Consider the following 21,661-nt stretch of genomic DNA (forward strand, 5'->3'; position numbering starts at 1 on the left):
TTTACTGTATTAAGCTAGTCCCTCCAAGCTTCTATTCTTCTTGATGTAGAAACTCCAACAAAAGTACACTCCTCTTTCTCAAAGTTTCCACCAAAAGAATTACACCCAAACTGTATAGGCTGAGATTTGGGGAGGTATTGTTCTCCAAGATAAATTGGGGATAATTTTTCCAGAAATAGGAAATTCTTATTAGACAAACCTATAGATTTTCCATCCACTACAGTACATTTTCTAGAAGTACTTTCAGCCTACCCACCAGAGCCTGGGAAGGGCTTAGGATACTCAGAGTTTCTGAGCCAATTGCCTCATACATTTATCCCAGAGTTTTGGGCAAATATTAAATATTTTTATGTGTGTCATGAAGATGATTTGTCTGTAGGTCATCTGTGACTTGCACATTGAGAATCAACGGATTTTGAGATCATTTTGAGGTCATCTCGAACATACAATAATATTATTACTTTTAGATCTTCATGAGACAACTTAGAAGCTGATGTATACAATTGAAAAGGCAGTAAAAGTTCCAGGTATGGTATACAGAAAAGGGACGCACAGGACCAGCAGTTGAAACCTGGTTTGACTTGGTTATCGGTTTTGTTTTATTTAGTATTCTTGGACATATGTAGTTTGTTCCATGTAATAGACATAGTCCTAGCCTGGATCTTAGTATGCCTGGCTCCTTTTTAATATTTGGAACATAAATGGATGCATATTATATGGACAATGGAAAGGGGTAAACCAGCAACAGCATGGAAAAGAAAACAGATTTGACTATTAGTCATGAGATATATTTTAGGTATATTACATGCAAGTTTATAGAAGAAGTAAATTCTGATGAATTATTAACTCATTCTTTTAAGTGAGGAAGTTACTTGTATTTTCTTAACTCATTAATAAGGTTAATAAAATAAGTCTGCCTCAACGTTTTAATATTGAGTCATTAGTTTAGTTTCAGATGGCTTCAGATGACCCCACCTCCCCAACTTCCACCTCCACCAAAGTAACCCAATACACAAAAGAAAGTGTTTTCAGCAAATGGTGCTAGGATAACTAGATATCCATACAGAAACAAAGAAACAAATGAAAAACCTTGATCCCTACCTCATACCATACACAAAAATTCATCGCCAGTGGATTATAGATCTAAATGTAGAATTAAGACCATAAAGTTTTGGAGGAAAACATTACTTGGAGATAGACAAAAGTTTCTTAGATAAGCCAAAGAAGCAATAACCATAAAAGAAAGACTAGCTAAATTAAATGTTAAAATTAAGAACCCATCTGAAGGAAAGCAGAGGGAGGAGTATAGCCTAACAACCTATGATTAAACAATCATTACTGCCAGTGAGATTTCCTCTCCTGTGCATTAGTTCAAGTTATTTTGACTTATAAATGATAGAAACTGACTCTGTGAGCTTAAGCAGAAAGGGAAAAGCACACGAGCTTTTTGTGGAATCCAAAGTTAACGGTGAAGTGTGGTTTCAGGAATAAATGCATTCAAGTGCTACAGAGAACCCAGTCATTCCTCTTTCTCCATATTTCTTCTCTTTCTCGTGGCAATACAGTCAGTTCCTTCGTCTCCTCAGTTACATAGCAGATCATGATTGCCACCTGCTCTTGAACCATGGATGTTTCAGTCAAGCCACCCAGAGAAAGGGCCCTCATTCTGTCTTCATAGTTCTTAGGGATGAGTCTGGCTCATTTGGATCCAGTGACCACCCTTAGTTAATAAACTATGACCAGAGGCAGGATGATATTTAAGAAACATAGCAACTCCTTTTATCCATGAGAATGTAGAGTGAAAAGAAATAGCATTCCAGTTGATATTCTCTCTACACTTCCTCTTTATTAGACAAAAAACAGAGTTGATGGAAATTTCTACTTGGTCAGTTTTTAATGGTTACTAGTTTCAGTGTATTAATATACTATCCCTTTGAGTGTCTAATATCAGCATCTCTGCATCTCTAGTTGACTGATATATATTAAGGACCATAAACAAAATTAGTCTGTTTTAAAAATGGGCACATTTATTTGTAAATTATTAGCCAAGATCTATTCAAATGCAGACATGCTTTGTTCTAGTCTGGATATACAATAAAATTAATTTAAATAACTTTAATCAGCTTCAAAAACAGCAAATTCCAAGACAATTAGGTTAACTTTAAGAACTCATATTTATTGAGTTAACAGATGGTAAATTAAAAAACAATAAAGCTAATTTTTAAAATCATTCATTAAATTAAAAAAACAGACATTTAACAAAACTGTTTTTAAGCTGTTTTTTTTTTCATCCCAATATGCATATTTTAAGATTCCAATTTGGGGAAACTTCTGGGAAGACACAAATAAGTTGCAGTATATGAACATTCTTCTGGTGAATTACTTTTAAAGGATTTAGAACCACCTGAAAAAGAATTTTATGAATCAACAATAAAAAGAGAAGAAATAAGCATATTCTAGAGAGTGGAAAGAATGAAGAGTCCACTTCATCAATTCCAGTTTGCTCTCTAACATGCTCCTGTGGCCTTCTATGTTGCTGGCCCTGACACACTTTGGGATTTTCCTATGCTAGCAGAGTATAAGTCTTTACTGGCCAGCATTGCATTTCCAAAATTTAATGGTCAAGCAGAAGACTTCCCCTTTGATGGCTTCTTGGGCTTTGTGCACCAATGACTTGAAATATATTATAAATGCTAGAAGCTGATCTTCAAGCTTAGAAAAGAGGAATTTTGTGGAAGCACATTAAAGACATGGGGTCTTCTCTTGGGCTCCCACTCTGTTGGATGTCCTTGCAGTTTTTGAAAATGGAACAATGAACATATTCTAGCACATGAAGTATACCAGAAACTGGTTGTTTCCATATGCAAGTTCAATCATTTTTCCCACTTCCTGTGACTTTTATAGATGGAATTGGAGACAGCATCATGGATACATTAAGGTACATCATTTGCATTATATATGCTATTATTGGCTTTAGCATGATGGCATAATTAGAACTATAGTTATATATGTAGAAATCCAGTTACTACATAAAAATATTTGAAATAGATTTGTTTGAATGGTTGGTTGATCAGTTGGTACTATAGATTTTTCTTTACCTTGGAGAGCTACAAACTGTAAGATACTTTATTTTATGGTCCTAGTAACCCATTATCTAAGATCTGGGTTTACTCTACACTGTAAGTCTTACATTACTTGATTGGCAATGTTGAGAATCATATTTACTGGTTTTGATAGACAAACTTATTACTTACAATTTGAGTTAAAAATACTTAGAAATATAAAAATGCATTTATTGAAATTATGGTGGTGAAATTATCTTATTATTGTGCATTTGAAACTACTTAGCCCCAGCCCCTTTTCTCCTTGAAATAATTGTTTTTATAATAACCTTCTGATAATATGAGGCTTTTTAGGAACGTAATTATAACAATATAGCAGGAGGGACTATATTGTTTTTAATTAAACAAGAACAGGTAAAAATAAGAATAGATTATGACTAAATGAAAATTTCAGTAGATGAAATTTCTGTTTTGCAGAAATTAGAGATACAGAAGAAAAACTTCATAACTAGTCTGTAGGTAAACTTTTACATAATTTTAAGCAAAACAAGCTTGATTCTTTAAGTATTATGCATAACCAATTATTGGCTCATATATAAAAGCAATGGAAGAATATATTTAAACTGGGAAGGTGTTGGAAGGCATAACAACTAAGAGTACTTTGCAAAAATTGCAAAGAGCTTTGTCTAGATCACTAAGCGTTCAGATATATAAAAAATCAAGAACGGAAATTCCAAGAAAAAAGCTTGGCACTGACTAAGAATTGAGGGTCAAGACGAAGTAATAAATGAATAAAATATAGGTAAAATTGAAGTGAATTAAGAATTGATGTTAGTGACTAGATGTTTTTCTTTACTAAGGGGGCAATGTTTCTAATAAAATAATCCTAAAAGGAGGTTTTTAAATTTTTAAAAGAATAGTCTGTAACTAATAACCACAGTGAGGAAGAGGAGATGGAGAAAACAAAAGCATTAGAGGCTGTTGCTTTATTTTTATTTATTTTTTTTAAAGATTTATTTATTTATTTGAGAGAGAGAGAGAGTACATGCATGAACTAGGGGTAGGGAAGGAGAAGGTGAGCAGAGGGATAGAATCTCAAGCAGAATCCTCAGTGACCAGGAAAGCGCAACATGGGGCTCAGTTTTATAACCCATGAGATCATGACTTGAGCTGAAATCAAGAGTCTGATGCCTAACTGACTGAGCCACCCAGGCACCGCTGTTGCTTTATTTTTAAATCATTGGATAAAAATGCATTTGAGGATAGTTGTGAATAATTTAATATAGATACTAGTTGAATGGGAAGAAGAATATCTATTTTATAAATAATTGTAGGAGATAAAATAAACAAAACAGTTCAAAAGACAAAATGGAAAGGAAACAATAAGGAATTATTGAAAAGAAGAAAGTATGAAATAAGTTCAGTCAAGCTTAAGAAATTATGACAAGTATAAATGTCTTAAATTTTTCTATTCAAATGGAAAGATCTTCACATTAAATTAAAATGAAAGTATTATGATTTGGTGGTGCTTAAGAGTCATACTTAAAGAAAAATGACATGGAAATACTTTTTTAAAGGGCAAAGATTTTGCAGCCTAACATGGTCACGAACAGAATTTTTTTCAAAAAAAGTAAATAAGGCAAAAAGGGCTATTTTATAACTATTATTAATGTAATATAAAGGAATAATGGTACTGAAAAATAATGCATTAAATAAGCATAAATCTAAAATAATTTAACATGCTTTTTTAAAAATGCAGTAGAGCTCATTGTAGCAAAAAAATGAAAATAATGTATTCCCAAACAGTGCAAAACTTAACAAAGTTAGAAACTAAACTAATGAACATTTCATATTCTTAAATAGGAAATAAATGGTTATTTTCATAGATTGTTTTGTAAAGCATTGGATAAAATTTAATACTTATTCCTGATAAAATGATAAAAAGAAAAAATAAACTATTTTTTAGCATAATAACAATATTTTTAACTAATAGTCAATATTAAAATAATGTAAAAATACTAGAAATATATATGTTTAAAAACAGGGGTGGGGTAGAGTTGGTATAATGGTTCTGTCATAATAATGTTATTAAACATTATTTTTAAAGCCCTTATCAGCATAATAAAACATACTAAAGAAAGAGGACCTCAGGACACCCAGGTGGCCCAGTCAGTTAAGTATCTGCCTTCAGCTCAGGTCATAGTCCTGGTGTCCTAGGATGGAGCCCTGAGAGGGATTCCCTTCTCAGCAGGGAATCTGCTTCTCCCTCTCCCTCTACTCCTTCTCACCCCACTCGTATCCTTGCTCTCTCTCTCTTTCTCTCTCTCTCTCTCTCTCTCTCTCTCAAATAAATAAATAAAATCTTTAAAAAAATAATAAAGAAAAAAGACCTATAAAGAATGAAAAAAATAGACACTATTATTGTGACTGGAAAAATATTTTTATAGCTTGAAAACCCAAAGATGTGAACAAAAATAAGAATAGACTTAATAAATTAGTAAAATATTACAGACATATGACTATTAACATAAATCAGTAATATTTATAAATATTAGCAACCATTAGCTTAAATGTAAACCTCTAAGAGAGATTTATTTTACAAAGCAACAAAATATATAAAACTCTGACCGTAAACAGAAATATGTTACCTATGTAAATAAAACTTTTTGAGAGCTATAAAAATATTAAATTAATCAAAATATTGGTTTCTGGCTTAAAAATAACACTTTAAAATTGTTAATTCTTTCCAAAGTATAGACTTAATGGGAATTCTAGTAATAATGTGTCTTTTGTTTTTCACATATTGAGGTAATGGTGAGAGGAATGTGATTTTGACATAAATCTGGAAAAAGAAAGTAGGCAAGAATAGTAGAAATCAGTTCTGAGAAAGAAAAGTAATGAAGACAGACTAATCTTATCAAATATTAAAATATATTATAAAGTTATAATTAAAACCATGTGATACTGGCATTAAAAAGGCAAAATATGTGGTCAAAATAAATTATATCTTATATAATAATGAAATATATGATAATGTCAGAACACAACTCAATGGGAAGGGAAAATATTTTATAATATATGGACTGATTAACTGAAAAAAATCAATTTATACTCATGGTACACGTACAATAAAGTAGCAAAACTCAAACTATAGAAAGCCTAAAGGAATTTGTTTTATAGGCTTAGGATGCTGTAACAAATTGCAAAGTAAAGATAAAATAGATTTGGTTATATTAAGACAGGAATAAAACAAACAGTAGGCTAGATACAATTATTTGAACATAACAATTATTTGAACATAGTAATCATATTATTAACAGTATCTCATACAAACTCCACAGCTAAGAACTAATACATGAGATAAGAATAGAATCGTATTTAGTCAACATATGAGATAAGACTAAAATCACATTTCACAAAAGATGAAATATAACACATTTGCAAACAAAAACATTCAGCCTTAGTAATAATCAATTGAATACACACTCAAACAAAAATAAGCTGTATTTAGGTTTAATCAATTATTTTAAAATTAATGTCAAGGATTTACATTCCCAGCTGTTATGGATTATTTTCATTTAGATCAACTTATCCTCTGAGAGAAAGTGGAAAACCTGCATAAAATCTGGCAAATATTTGTTTAAAAGCATCCCAGAGACTCAAGACAGAGAGGGCTTGAGAAGTGGAGAACCCAGAGTGCAGAGAATCCGTAAGAGATCTCACTTCCCTAACTGTTAGAAGCTAAGGTAAAATACCACTTGACAAAGACATGATCCCCCAGATGCTCAAATTATCTCTACAGTGTTTCATACATAATGTCTGGCAATAAAATCACTAGCCATACCTACAGACCAGATAATAGACTTTAAAATATCTGTGACTAATAAATTAACAAAATTAGGCAAGAAGCCAGGGAATTCCAGCATATTATTGGTAATTATGGATAAAAATCAAATGGAAATTCTGGAATTGAGAAATGAACTGACAAATTTAAAATTCAATGGATGGGTTTAAGAGCAGATTAGAAACAGCAACAGCTGAAGAACAGATTGATGAACTGGAAGGCAAAGCAATAGAAGGTTTAATGTTAATACCCAGTCAGCAAAATATGCTGGAAAATGGTTTCTTCTTACATAACTGGTGGCATATAAATCTATATAACACTTTGTGGAACTGCTTTGGCAATGTAAATTAAATATTAGAACAAAAAAAGATTCATATCTTTTGACTCAGTAATCTTATGTCTAGGAAATCATTTTTTTAATCTAATTATTTTATGTATAAAGATGTTCACTACAGACTTATTTATGATATTAATACCTGTGCAGACAATGTTTAAGTGCATTACTTCAATTACTGTAATTAATTCTCACAAAAACCCAAGTAGGTAGAGGTAGTTACCAACTAATATCCTCATTTTACAGATAAGAAAACTGAAACATTGAGATGTCAAGTAGCTTGCTCAAGATTACATAGCTAGTGAGTAGAGAAACAAACATTTGAACCAGGCTCTCTGGCTCCACAGCCTGCACTTGAATTTGCCCTGGGCTGTTGGAAGCAGCCTAAATAGCTAACAACTGGAGACTTGCCAATGAGTAATATATCTAGTCTATGTAATATTAATCATGAACACTTTTAATAGCATAGGAAATATTTCTGATATAATATGAAAAGAATCAAAATCCTAGAATTACAACAGATAAAAAAATGCATATAAATATGATTGAAAGCAAATATCCCCAAAGCTAATGATAATTATGTGAAATTAGTAGCACATCTTCCTTTTCTCTTCTTCCATATTTCATTTTCCCAAAATTTTAATGTGTGATATATATGCATATATATATAAAATTTTGCTTCAAATTAGTAGCACATCTTCCTTTTCTCTTCTTCCATATTTCATTTTCTCAAAATTTTAATGTGTGATTTATATATACACACACACACACACATATATATAATTTTGCTTCATATATAAAATACCACTGTATATATATAAAAAAGCAGTAGAGTATATTGGGTAAGAGCCCAGGCTCTGGGGCCAGACTGCCCGTGTCACTACTTACTAGGTGTGTGACCTTGGGCAGGTTGTTGAACTTTTGTTTCTAAGTTTCCAAGCTTATCCTGTAAAATGAGGATAATGATAGTAATTATCTCATAGTGTGATTGTGAAGATTAAATATGCTTAAAATGTATTTAGAACTGTGTTTGAAAGTTAAATATGTAAGCATGATCTAGTATGGTTACTGTTATTTTACAAAGAAACCTCGTTTTAGACCAGACAGAATGACAATTCCCTCCTGCCAGTCCTTTGATATGCACGCACATTAGCAACAGGTTTTGTTTCTATATATAGATCCTTGTCCTTACTTTGAATTCCCCAATGCAGAGATGTCTAGGAACCAAGTCCATTGGCTGAGGAAGCACTTCTGAACCCTTTCCAAGAAACAGTGATAATCAAATGTCTGATGTTTTTTATTTTAGAAAAGTTCAGCTTCCCTGCTTGTGTCTTATCTCTGAGGACCAGAGTGATTGAAACTGCCCCTCAAAGCCAATATTATATTAACATAATCGTCAGTGATTTAGAGAAAATATTTATCTATTTCCCCAATTTTTACCCTTTTCTGGATGAATGACTTTTTACTGGCTCCCTGATCTGACAGTCTGAATAATAATAGAAAGTTGTTTATGAAATGGGACATTTGTTGTATCTTGATTTTTCTGAATTGAACACTCCGGGGGCCTGAAAATGTACTTTGAAACTTTTTTCCACCTGACAGATCCAAAAAGTTTGGAAGATTTTTATAGAATTTCTTCATTCCTTGAAACAGTTTCATTGAAATTGTTTTTTTAAAAAAAGTCTATTAGATGCCAAGATTTACTGTTAGTTGTCTTAATGGCTAATGAAATGATAAGATCTTGCAATAACTCTCGCCAATTAAAAATTAACAGGTGCTTGCCAGGTAGAATATTGCAGTACCTATAAGAGGAAAGGATGCAAATTGGTATTTCATACATTTGTGAGAATTATCACCTTTGATGTGTCTATCTGTTTTTCAGGATGTTGTAGGTCTCTGCTCTTGTAAGACTTTGGCTGCAGAATCCCGGGATAAGCCCTCCTAGGTGAGTTATCTATTTCCTGAATGCTGTCTGTCTCCTACCTGCCTATGCCAAGGCCCTGTGATGTTCATTAGCAATGTCCTTTGGTTAAACTCTAAGAATTCTCAGCTCTATGATATGGTAAATGTCTAACAAATTGCTTTAATATCTTAGCTTTATGTTGCTAAAGTCATTGTTCCTTTTGGGGTTATTCATGGAACTGGATCTATCTCTGGATTTATCTACCCCATCCCCACTTTCTTCCAGGATTTACCACAAACCTTTCCTGCTCTCTTCCCTAATAGGCATGTTCTGTTATACACAATACCACTTGTTAAGAGAGATTCACTGTCTAAGTGACAGGCCAGCATTTCACAATTAGTGATGACTGGTCACATGGTATTAGTGAAATTCCTTTCCCCTTTTGCAATGGATCAAAAGATTCAACAAATGGTGAATCAATGACAAGGCAATAATAAGGTGAGAGATTATGTTACTAAAAGATGACCTCAAGATTATTACTACAATGAATTCATTTCTTATGTAGAAAAGTGCTGGACAATTTATTATTGTTATAGTAAAACTGGAGGTGATTTCATGTGTTCATAATTGCCACATGAGGTTAAATAGAATTGGGTATGGTCCCCTCTCTAACATGCCACCGGTGTCTGAATTTGGGGGAATTGTTAAACAGTTGGGGGCTTCAGTATCTCCAGTTGAAAACAGGAGCAATAGTATTTATCTGGTAGGTTATGAAGGCAAAATGTCATAACACAAAACACCTGACACCCTGCAATCACTTCACTCCCTACCCCTATTTAGGGAGATAGAGAATAGAGATAACACAGAACTCTACTTTTGTCTTCAAATATATTATTCTTCATTGATTATCTTTTTTTTTTTTTTTAATTTTTATTTATTTATGATAGTCACAGAGAGAGAGAGAGAGAGAGAGAGAGAGAGGCAGAGACATAGGCAGAGGGAGAAGCAGGCTCCATGCACCGGGAGCCTGATGTGGGATTCGATCCCGGGTCTCCAGGATCGCGCCCTGGGCCAAAGGCAGGCGCCAAACCGCTGCGCCACCCAGGGATCCCTCTTCATTGATTATCTAATGAATATAACCATTGACTCAGAAAGTAGGTGGAATTTTCATCTCCAACCTTTATTCTTTTTTCATTTCTTAGAGTTTCAATGGGCATCTACTGTAAGCTAAGAGCTGAGTGCTATGGGAGACATAAAGGAGAGTGAGGTATTGATCCTATTCTCATGGAGACTGGGATCTAGAAAGAGAAGTTCTATATTTTTTAAAAATGCCAGTAGAGAGACAAAGTGTTATCTTTATTTATTGGAAGGAGAAATTATTTTAACTAGAGTTATCACAGACAGCTTCATAGAGGAGGTAGTGACAGATTAGGCTTTAAAGAAGAAATACAATTTGCGCTGCGGGGAGAGAGGGGATACAGTGAACCAAGACTGAAGTAGTGTGATTGGGTGGAAAAAAATACTAACATGGGACTGGAAAAACGTGGGTTGGCAATACCTTGGTTGAACTACTTCCTGGACATCAATTTCTTTATCTATGAAATGTGTAAAATAACCTCTGTTCCATTGGTCTTTCAGGGGTCTGGAGAAGATCAAAGGGGAGCTTGCATGTGCGTTCTCTTTGGAAACCCTGAAGCACTGTGTGAATGAAAAATGGTAAATTTTTTCTCTCTTACTTTGTACCATAAGCTTCATGAGAGGATTTGACAGGATCAGTTACATTGGTCTTTAAAAAACTGTTTGATGAAGTGTATCAAAAAAATCACACTATAAACCTTAAATATTTACAATTTTTATTTGCCAATTATATGTCAATAAAGAGGGGGAATGTTTTGATAAAACAGTGAACCATTGACTGAGTGAATGAATCCATGATTATTATGGACTGAACATTTGCTTCCCCTCCAAAATTCATATGTTGAAATCCCACCCCCTAATGTGGTAGTATTAGGAAGTGGGGCCTTTGGGAGGTAATTCTGTTTATATGAGGTCATGAGGAGGGAGCCCCATGATAGAATTAGTGCTCTTACAAGAAGACGAGGAGACACCAGCATTTTCTCTCTCCACCATGTGATGATACATACAGTGAGAATGCAGCCATCTGCAAGCCAAGAAGAGGGCCCTCACCAAGAACTGAATCTACTGGTACCTTGATCTTGGACTTCCCAGCCATCAGAACTGTGAACAATAAATGTCTTGTTTAAGCCATCTAGGTGTGGTGTTTTGTTACAGTAGCCTGAGCAGACTAAGAGGGTAAGTGAGTAAATAAATGAATGAAACAAAACAAAAGCACAGAGTGGGAAAACATATAATATGAACAAGAATAAAGGGTTGTCTTTGAAAATATGTGGTAGAGCTGGGTGTTAGGAGTGTAACCCCTAGCTGGGTGGATGCGTGGAATGCAGTGGACCAGCAGCAACAGTATCACCTAAAAAGTCATTAGAAAAGCAAGTTCCTGGGTCCCAACCAAGGCCCACGGAATCTGAAACTCAGGGGCAGGGCCAGCAATCTGTTTTGTCAATACCTCTTGGTTTTGGTCAAGGTCAAGTGGTACCCAATGGTTGGTTCATTCTGGTGCAAGGTAAATTTTTGAGAACCATTGCTTTGTACTAACATGCGGAGTTTGGAAATTTTTCTGCTGTAAATTCAGTGCTAATGAAGGTTTTTAGCTGGGGATGGATATAATCAGAGCTGTATTTCTAGGATGATGAGGCATGAAGCTTTGCCTAAAAGAATTTATAGCTTCAGTGTAAAAAAGCACCATTGGAAATACTAGAAAACACATTGTATTTGCCAAGCCCCAGAGTGAAAGATTTTGATTTTTCCTGCTTCCAGATAATATCTACATTATCAGCTAAAAGGTGAAACAGAGCAGGCATTGCTCCCAGGCGCCAGAGAAACCTGCTTGGTGTACAGAGACCAGGCAGGATGAGAAAGTTTCTGTGAAAACACATGAGTTAACTGTCAAATATGGTCCTAATTGATCTTAGAGAGGCCTCTTAGTCCTGACCAGCTGTGGGAATGCATGAAATGGAACCTTCCATACCAAGATAAATGGGCAACTCTTCCTAATGCCTGGCCTAACTAGCTACGCCGGCTGAAAATGCAGCTCTGTATTTAGGGTTGGTGGAGACAGGTCTGTCAAAGGGGAGGGCATTATGTGGAGGAGAAATGAAGAGCCTCAAGGGAAAGCAGCTTTCTCTAGAAAGAGTCTAGAAGCCCAAGATACAAGTGTCCGGTGGGGAGAGAGTAGGGAGGAGAAGGATAAGGGCTGTTCCCAAGTGGTTTATGACCACTGGGATGACCAATCACCTGGGTTTGCTCAGGACTCAGGATGTTCAGGACAATCCCCATCAAACCAGGGCAGTCGGTCACCCTACAACTATACTCCCTCAGCTGTGTTGAAGACCTGGGGAGAAATCCTTGTGAAAGCAGAAAAATCACTGCTCTAAACCTTATTTCTCAAAACATTGTCTACGGACTGGCAACATCAGTATCACCTGGGAGCTTGTTAGAAATGCAGCTCCTCAGGCCCACCCTAAACCTACCGGATCAGACCTGCTTGACAGCAAGAGGCCCAGGTGATTTGCAAGCACACAGGTTGAGAAAGACTGCCTTACAAGGTCCTGTGAGCCTGGGTGGCATCCCGCAGTGAGAAAATGCAGCAGTGGTAGCACTGCTGGGGAGCAGAGAGAATTTCTTGCCAGAGATCTAGCTAATGCCCAAGTTGACCAGATCCTAAGCTGAAACTGCGTCAACCCCACCTGAGAAGGAGCAGAAGCACTGAGAAAATTCTGTCCTAGGGGTACCACGAATTGAAAGCAGCGAGGGAAAAGGACAGATGACACAAAATAGCCAAGAAGGGCCTCCTGAGCTATTACTAGTAGCAGTTGTAGGAATGTAGGAAAGCCAGAAATCCAGCAATTATGTGGAGAGGAAAGCTAGAGAAATATTCTTCTGTTCCTATACCGCGACCCTGTTTTGGTAAACAACAACAACGACGACAATGTAGGCTGGGAAATGAATTATGCTTGAAAATGTGGAGTCATAGCACTGTGGGTAAGCTTTCAGAGAAAGATAAAAAAGGATCACCCATTAAAAGTACTCAGCTTTAGCATCTTGGCCTCACTCACTTGCGTATCACTCAGATATGCAAAGCAAGTTCGGTTTTCTTTCTTTTTCTCTACCTGGTCTGATCTTCATGGGCTCCAGCTCTGCATTCTAGCAGGAATAATTTGCACTTAATTAATAGTGTTTCATTTTCCTCCAGCTTGAGCATAATTCTTTGACTTTAAACATTCTAACCAGTGGTTCTTAAACTCAAACATGCAGCAGAATCACCTAGAGGGCATGTTAAAACACAGATTGCTGGGCCCACCCCCAGGGTTTCTGACTCGGTACATCTGGTAGAAACTTAGAATTTGCATTTCTAAGGAGTTCCCAGTTGATGCTGATATTATTGGTCCAGGGAATACACTTTACAACCTCTGATTCAAGCTATTCAGCATTTTATTACCGTCCAAAGGTGATGATTTCAAAAATCTTCAATTAATACTTCTCAAATTGGTTGATCCTTCTGTTGTAGCTTGGATCAAATACATGGTCCTCATGTGTATGACCAGTATGCGGCTTGTGTTACGGGCAACTTGCACTGCCAGTTCAACACATCTGAACTGGGCTGTATCTTGTTCAACAAGACAAATCCTCTGGTCACATGTTGTGATATCCTGGCAATGTTGTGATAAAAGTTTCTAAATACCAACTCTTACTTGTATTTATCTCAATTCAGACCAGTGATAGTTTGTGGACTGGCATGGGCCCACGGACCACATTTTGAATAACGCTGTTTAGATGACCCAGTCTTTCTCAGGTTCTTTACCCCCCTCTTTCTTCTCTTTGCCAAGATAGTATTTGGGTATACAGGGTGGGGGCGGCTAGGGTGTATTATTTTATCCTTGTGGCACCTTTGTACCATACACCATCCTCTAGATACTCAATGCTCCTCGGATTAATTTTTTTTCTCTGGAATGGGGATGACTGAAATGCAAGGAGGTCCCATCTGATCTTTAGGAATGATGTGTGCTGCCATAGCCCTGAACATTTCCTGTAGTAGCTAAGTTCCATTCCCATGGCCTCTTTCCCTGTTCCTAGATAGCTGCTAGTCTACCAGTTATCTCCTGGAAAGTAAGAAGATGCAGAGACTCCTGTTTCCCACATAAAGGCCATTAGGAGGCAGGAATGCCTTCGTTTTTTTTTTTTTTTTTTTTAAAAAAAAAACATTTTATTTATTTGAGAGAGAGAGAGCAGGAGGAGGGGCAGAGGGAGAGGGAGAGGAGAGAGAATCTCAAACCGACTCTGTGCTGAGCACAGAGCCCCACACCAGGCTGGAGCTCATAATCTTGCCAATTGTTAGTTTTTCAGGAATTTTGGACTCCAGTTGTTCAACATGGCCATTATTAAAAATTAACTGATAAGAACATACATTTAAACAAGTTATATTGAAGGCAAAGGTAATCAATACTCAATACTCAATAGCATCAACTCCTATTTATTTTACTACATTGGACTATTAACCTATGTTTAGCAAATGTGTGTGGTAGAAATACCATATAATAATTTACTACTACACAGCTTTCCTAAGCTCTGTTCAGTGATATCATCTTGATGGCTTCAAATCAGCCATGGTAGAAGTATTTACACCAGGGAAATGAGCAAACATTACAAATCAGGGCTCCATTCTCCCTCATCTCTGCATCCCCAAGGTTGGTTGTTAAAGATCTACCAACATACTGTTGCTTAGAACCAAAATTGGGAGTGAGCCTCTAACTCAATGGCCTCCAGTCACCCTTTACTTACCTAGATGTTACAAAATTGCTCTTCCCCTGAAGATTCACCCCTAAAAGGTGTATGTGGAAAGATATTGATTACTAGAACCCTGATATCATCTTATCTACTTGCCTTACTTCTGTCTCCCATCTTTCCCTACTGTCTCTTCAGACCAGAAGGAGCAATCTTCTGGCTTTTTATTTCCTCCACAGCTTATCCTTATACAGTAAGGGTAAATATTCATGGCCTAACATTATCTGATGTTCTTCCTCAAAAGACCTATAAATTTAGTCTAATCATGAGAAAATATGAGATCTCATTGAGGGACCTTGTACGAAACTTCTCCCTAATCCTCTTCAAAACTGTAAGATCATGAAAGACAAGGAAAGAAACAATCATAGCTTAGCAAAGGAGACTAATGTACCAGGTTCAATGTGGTATCCTAGACTAGACCCTGGAAAAGAAAGAAAATTGGTAGAAAAACTGGGGAGATCCAAATAAAGTCTGAGTATTGTACCAATGTTAATTTCTTAATTCCAATTATTGTATCATTGTCCAGAAAACATTAACATTATATGAAGCTGGGTGTAGGATATATGAGAACCCTATACTATACTCTTCTGTAAATACACAATTATTTCCAAGTAAAACTAATGAAGGGAAAAATTCATGACCTAGGTAATAGGTGGAAATAGATATCTTTTCTATTCTATGGAAAAAAACTTATGACCTGCATCCACCTGCTTTGTGATATGCAAAACGGGTGAAAGATAGGGACGGTAGAAAATCTTTTTTTCTTAATAAAGCTTGACTTTCAAGTGTTTTATATTTGCAAAATAAAAAAAAATTTTTTTGAATGTTGTAGGCTGAGCATTAACTCTTTCTTTCCCCTTCTTTATAATCTTGCTGTAATAAAACAAATCCCCCTACCCTGAAAGTGGTGTCTTCAGACAACAAAAGAGGTCAAATACATAGAAAATAGGTTAATATAAATTACCTTTATAAATAGGTTAATATAAATATTACCTTTATTTTATGTGGATCTAAAAATGGGCCACTGTTCACACGGCTATGTTTCTTTCTAAGTGGAAAGATAGCCAGGAAGAAAAATCCCGTAAAGGAAAGAGTGAATGTGCTCTAAGGCAATGCTTCTCAAACTTTAATTTGCATTTGCTTCATTTAGAGATCTTGTTAAAATGCAGATTCCTTTTCAGTAGGTTTGGGGTGGGGACTCCAAATTAGTCTGATTTTCTAGTAAGTTCCCAGATGATGCCATGCTGCTGATCTCTGAGTAACAAGAGTCAAAGGCCCTTTCTGAGGAATTTCCTCTTCCCTTGGCACAGGAGGCATAAGAAAAGTGCTTACTGGCCAGATGCTTAAAGACACATAGGAAATGCACAGTACCTCTGTAAGACCAAAAATAAAATAAACCAGTTAAAACAAAGAAGAAACATATTGATCAAAATATGACATTATTGCACATACTGAGATGGGGTAAAGAAGGACTATTCAGGAGGTTACTGGACATGTAAAGCTGCTTTTGAAGTTTAATTTGAAGCCCCAACTAAAAGTCATTTATGTAGTCATTCCCTTTCACTACATAAGAAAAATTCAATTAAAGAGGAAACACAGCTTTTGGAATTCCTGAGTTGTACAGTGCCAATTTACACGAATCTCTTCCCTCCTCCAGAAGTTTCTAATGATTATAGTTCCTGGAAAAGAATATATCATTTTTTCAATGCATACTCTAAATCTACAAAAAAGTTCTTGCAAAATTTTAAGCTAGAAAAACGGGTAATTTGCCTGTATTGAAGAGACAACTCATGCCATTCAAAACACCATTACTAGGGGGGTAAAGTGTTATTTATGCACATATGCATGTTTTTACCCCCACATCATCAGGAGTTTCCAAGGTATAACATGCACTTCAGAGTCTCTCTCAGCATGGAAACTAAGATGTTTTTCTGGAAGACTTGCTCGGTGGTCTTGTAGACCCTCTGGCGATCTTCTACGGGATTTATAAATGTTGTGATGAACTTGACCAAAGCAGATCTTGCTTTGCTAATCACTTATTAGTTCGTTTACCCACTATTTCTTTATTAAAGAAGCAATGTGGCTTATCTTACAGATACATATTATCCAATTTGCAGAAAATATAAATAATATTGCAAATAGCAAAATGAGATCTAGTGTGCAGATTCCTACATCCCAGTGGGCGCAGTCCTATTTAGTAATAGCTTTCCCTTGCACTATTGCCACTGCCAAACAGACTGCTTATGCGATCTTTGGCTTTCTTAATGTCTCTTCAGGGATCAATAGAGCGTTTCTTTTCTCCTACATGCCAACTTCATCTTGTTTATACTTTAAGAATACAGTATTAGTTTAAGAATACTTCAGGAATACAGTATTAGTTTAAAGGACTGTTCAATTTAAGGCAACCTTATAGAGGTTTAGTGAGCCATGGTTGGTGTTAGGTGAGTAGAAGGAAAATGTAGGTTGGTTTTACCCCCTGCCTTACAGATAGATCTTTGAAAGAGAAAGTGGACTGATTTTTTTAAAACTTTTCAGTTGTTTGAAAGTAATCATAGCCTATATCACTCTTCAATTTTTATCTGTGGATATGGGGACGTGTATGTGCCAACTATTTTCAGTACTTGTATTCATTTTTCTCTTGAAATAAATATTAATAATCGGAAAATAGAGAATTACTACTTTAATGTTTCAAATGAAATAAATCTGACATGTGAATTAGCAACAAAGACTTATGTCTCAAACAGAAGAACAATTAAAAAAAAAAACAAGAAAAACAAAAAACAGAAGAACAATTCATGGAACCGAATTTAAAGTTCAAGCCCAGTTTTCATGTTGATGGATTTGTGTTTTCCTTTTTCTTGGCCCTATTGGTCTGTTTTTTACTTTAATGTCATTTTATTTGTTATTTTTGTCATTCCAGAACATATACTTGTCTCAAATTCTTTGGGCAGTGGTGAGTGTATAAAGAAGTATAAATAAATAACTTACTGATCACATGTGTACTGTGAAATTTTTTATTTTAAATATGACAGCTATCCCTCAATTGTTTGTGCACATGCAAGTGTTGGCTGAACCAGATTCTTATGTATGAGAAAAATTGGCAAATCTGAAATAAAAGTGCACAATATGTATCTCTCATGCAAATAAGACTAATAATACCCAAGAAAGCAAGAAAGTGTACTTAAAAAAATAATTGTTCATGGCAAGAGATTTATAAATAGGAGCCTAATTAATAAATTTCACTCTTGTTCTTAGTTGCAGCCATGCCCCCTTGGACTTCTTTATTTCAGATGACCTGTACTTTCTTTGCAGCTCACCCTAAATGATGTGTGTTGTTTTGCATTTTTTATATCAGAAATCAAAATATTAAAAAATTAATCCAAGTTTCAGGAAAAATGTCCTCCCCTAATAAAAAAAAGAATTACAACTTTATTTCATCATCTTCTTAGAGATTCTCTAAAGGTGAGCATGGTTTCCTTAAAAATTTGAAGTGGTAGATTGCCTGAAAGTTGCTTTAATTGTCACTGATTGAGATGGTCAGTTGGCACAACTTTGGGCGGAAGCCATTTAGAAAACAAAAATGTTAAACTGTTCATTCATACAGGGACATTCACTTTTCCAAGTTTATTCTAAGGAAATATGGGTATGTTCACAATTAAGCATAATAATGTTCATCATGACATGGTATATATTTGGGGGACAATTGGAAACACCCTAGTGTCCAAACAGACTACTTTAATGAATTATAATACATCCAACCTATATTCACCATTACCAAGATATAATGTAGAAAATATTTAACGATGGGAGCAATATGAAACATTAGGTGAAAAAAGTAAGGTAGAAGGCAATTTGTATGAAATGATCATATACACACAACCCCTATATATACACACACGGTATGTTATACAATAAAATGTTAATAGGTCAATTTTATCTCGAAAAACCTGGAAAAAATATTAATGATCTCTGTTTCTGGGTGCTGGGATTATGGGCTCATTTTCTTTTTGTTGATATTGATTTTTTTTCAATGTGTATATATTGTTTTTAACAAGAAAAACAATGATATTTAACCATTAAAATCAGTGAATTGCATTAATATTCTCCCACTTGTCCTTTGAAAATCGAATAGCTTTTATATGTTACATTCTATAACAGGCGGTTGATTTTTAAAAATGGAAGCAAATCAGATAGTTGTTTTAAAAGGAATCAAGAAAGGATTGTGTAAAATATTATAGTGACTTACTTTATTAATAGTTAAGCCATAAATATCCTGATGAATTATTTCCTGGTGAGAAATAGGAATTGCCGTGGCTCAGGGTTACATTTTCTTGGAATACCATCAAAGCTATAAGCAATTTGCATAACTATTCTAACTTTGTATCTTAAGGAGTAGTTTTTAACATTCCTGAATAGATAAGATAGCTCCTGGAATCTTCCCAGTGCCCAACTATTTCTTTGAAGACTCACTATAGTGGTTGATTTGTTGATATGAATGTTAAACTGACATATATTTATTACATGTCTATTAAGTATTTAAATGTTACTAACTACTGAGCATACCAGAGAGCATGAGATGTGGCCTCTGACCTAAAGGATCTACAGTATTGTTGGGAAAGAAATAATATGAAACAAAGAGAAACATTTTTTAAAAGAACGTCACCCAAACACTAAGTTAACTGAGGAGGTAAGACACAGAGTATTTATAAAAAGCAAACGATAAATATAGGCTGAAAGTTTGGGAAAAGTTTCCAGGAAAAGGTGCCACTTGCCCAGACTTTGGGAAGACGAGTGGGACTTGGGCCTGAGAAAGAAAGGGATAAACATTTCAGTTACAGGCATGAAGGCCTAGAGTGCCGAGGGCTGAATTTGTTAGTTGTGGCTGTGCTTCCTGCAGTTCGGTCAGAGTTAGGGATCTGGTTAGCTCGGGGCAGTAAGGATATCTGGCTGGAAGGAGTGAAGTGGCAGAGAACAGATAGGATGCCTTATGCAGGACCCTACAGTTAAGCTGAGATGTGCTTTCTTGCTTCTTTGACTCCATGGTCTGAGTTCCCCTTACTTCTCTGACGGTTCCTTCTTTGCCTCCTTCTTCGGATTCCAGCCCCCTCTCTACTCAACCTTTGAATCTTGGGCTTCTCCATGGTCCATCAAGCTTTCTTTTCTGACTCTGTGCTTTCCCTGGGTGAGGCTTCAAAACTATCTACTGTGGTTTAAAACGTCTACCTAGGCCCTTGGAGAAGTGATTGATTCCAGAACTGGGGTGGGATAATACAAGATGGGCCTGCAGGATCTTACAGTACCAAAAAGCAAAGATGTCCTCGGGATGGAGGCATGTCGAAAGGACACAGTAGCCAATGTGAAAGCTCTCAATGACCAAAGCTGAAACTGTTTCAGCCACAAAATAAAATATTGGTTTATGAAACGAAATAAGATAAATACTCGGAAGTCCATGCCTGCATAAGTAAGTTATTAAATACATAAGTAAATGGTGCAGAAAGGACAACTCCTCCTTGCAGAAGAATTTCAATTAATAATGTAAAAGGAGAGAAGGAAATAGCAAGTCATCATTAGAACACTAGTAAACACTCGTAGCCAGGATCCACCTAGGAAAGCTAAAATTAGTGGGCAAAAGTGAAGGGGAAAATAGATATTTGTGTAGCCTCAAGAAATGTGATATCATTCCTATGCATAACTTCAATCTGATCACGAGCAACCACATGCAAATTTGAGGGACATTTTACAAAACACCTGACCAGTATTCATTGAGAGTGTTAGGGTAAACTGAAGAACTGTCACAGACTGGGGGACACAAAAGAGACACAACCACTAAATACAATGTGGAGCCCTGGATTGGACTTTGGAACAGAAAGAGGATATCAATGAGACACTGCTGAAATCTGACTAAAGTCTGTAATTAATCATAGTGTTATGCCAATGTTAAATTACTAACTTTTGATCATTGTACCATGGTTATGTTGTGGAGGCCGAGAAAATTAAGGCCATTCCACTTTAAGTTCAGCGTTGGCACAAGTACAGCCATCCCAGGCCCCTGTGAATAAGAGCTGAACTTTACCTTACTTCAGCTACAGGAAGAAAACAGCTTACAGCTTAACATCCTAGAAAGCCCCATATTAGAATAAACACAGAGCCCAAGCCAAGGGCAGGAAGCCCCTATTAGAATAAGAACAGAGCTCAATGCCCTTGAAAGCCCCATATCAGAATGTAAACAGAACTTGAGAAATTGCTCCACCCCTTCTGCAGGTCCCCTAGACCAGCCCATAAAACTAAGCTGAAACCCACCTCGGGGTCCAAGTCCCTGCTCCGCTGCGTCGGGTACACTTGGACCCAAGCTCGAGCTTGTAAATAAACCCTCGTGTGTTTGCATCGGTGTCGGCTCCTTGGTGGTTTCTCGGATTCGCAATCTTGGGCACAACATTTGGGGGCTCGGCCAGGATCCGAGAGACCTCCAGGACCCCATCCGGAGGGTTTCACGCGGGGTCAGTGCACTCAACTTTTTCCACCTGTTGTGCGCATATTCTCTGAGAGCTCTAAACTGTACTTTTACCTGTAGGAATTCCAATCTGTATTGGATCGACATT

At 36.0% G+C, this 21,661-nt stretch overlaps 1 protein-coding gene across 13 annotated transcripts in view; it reads left to right on the top strand.

Moving 5' to 3' along the window:
* LOC140614087 (uncharacterized) overlaps positions 1-21,661 on the top strand; it is a 53,697-nt gene that overhangs the window by 28,173 nt on the left and 3,863 nt on the right. For 5 of the 13 annotated variants that reach the window (XM_072792914.1, XM_072792917.1, XM_072792910.1 and 2 more), the window contains 4 exons: positions 2,312-2,938; positions 6,645-6,808; positions 9,123-9,185; positions 10,782-10,859. The gene's annotated coding sequence lies outside the window, so the exon portion shown is untranslated. Of the gene's footprint in view, positions 1-379; positions 528-2,311; positions 2,939-6,644; positions 6,809-9,122; positions 9,186-10,781; positions 10,860-11,289; positions 11,412-21,661 lie in introns of those variants that run through there. The other 8 variants (XM_072792919.1, XM_072792920.1, XR_012014981.1 and 5 more) reach the window with 7 other exon arrangements.

Source organism: Canis lupus, chromosome 22, assembly GCF_048164855.1.
Source record: "Canis lupus baileyi chromosome 22, mCanLup2.hap1, whole genome shotgun sequence".
Taxonomy (NCBI): Eukaryota; Metazoa; Chordata; class Mammalia; order Carnivora; family Canidae; genus Canis; species Canis lupus.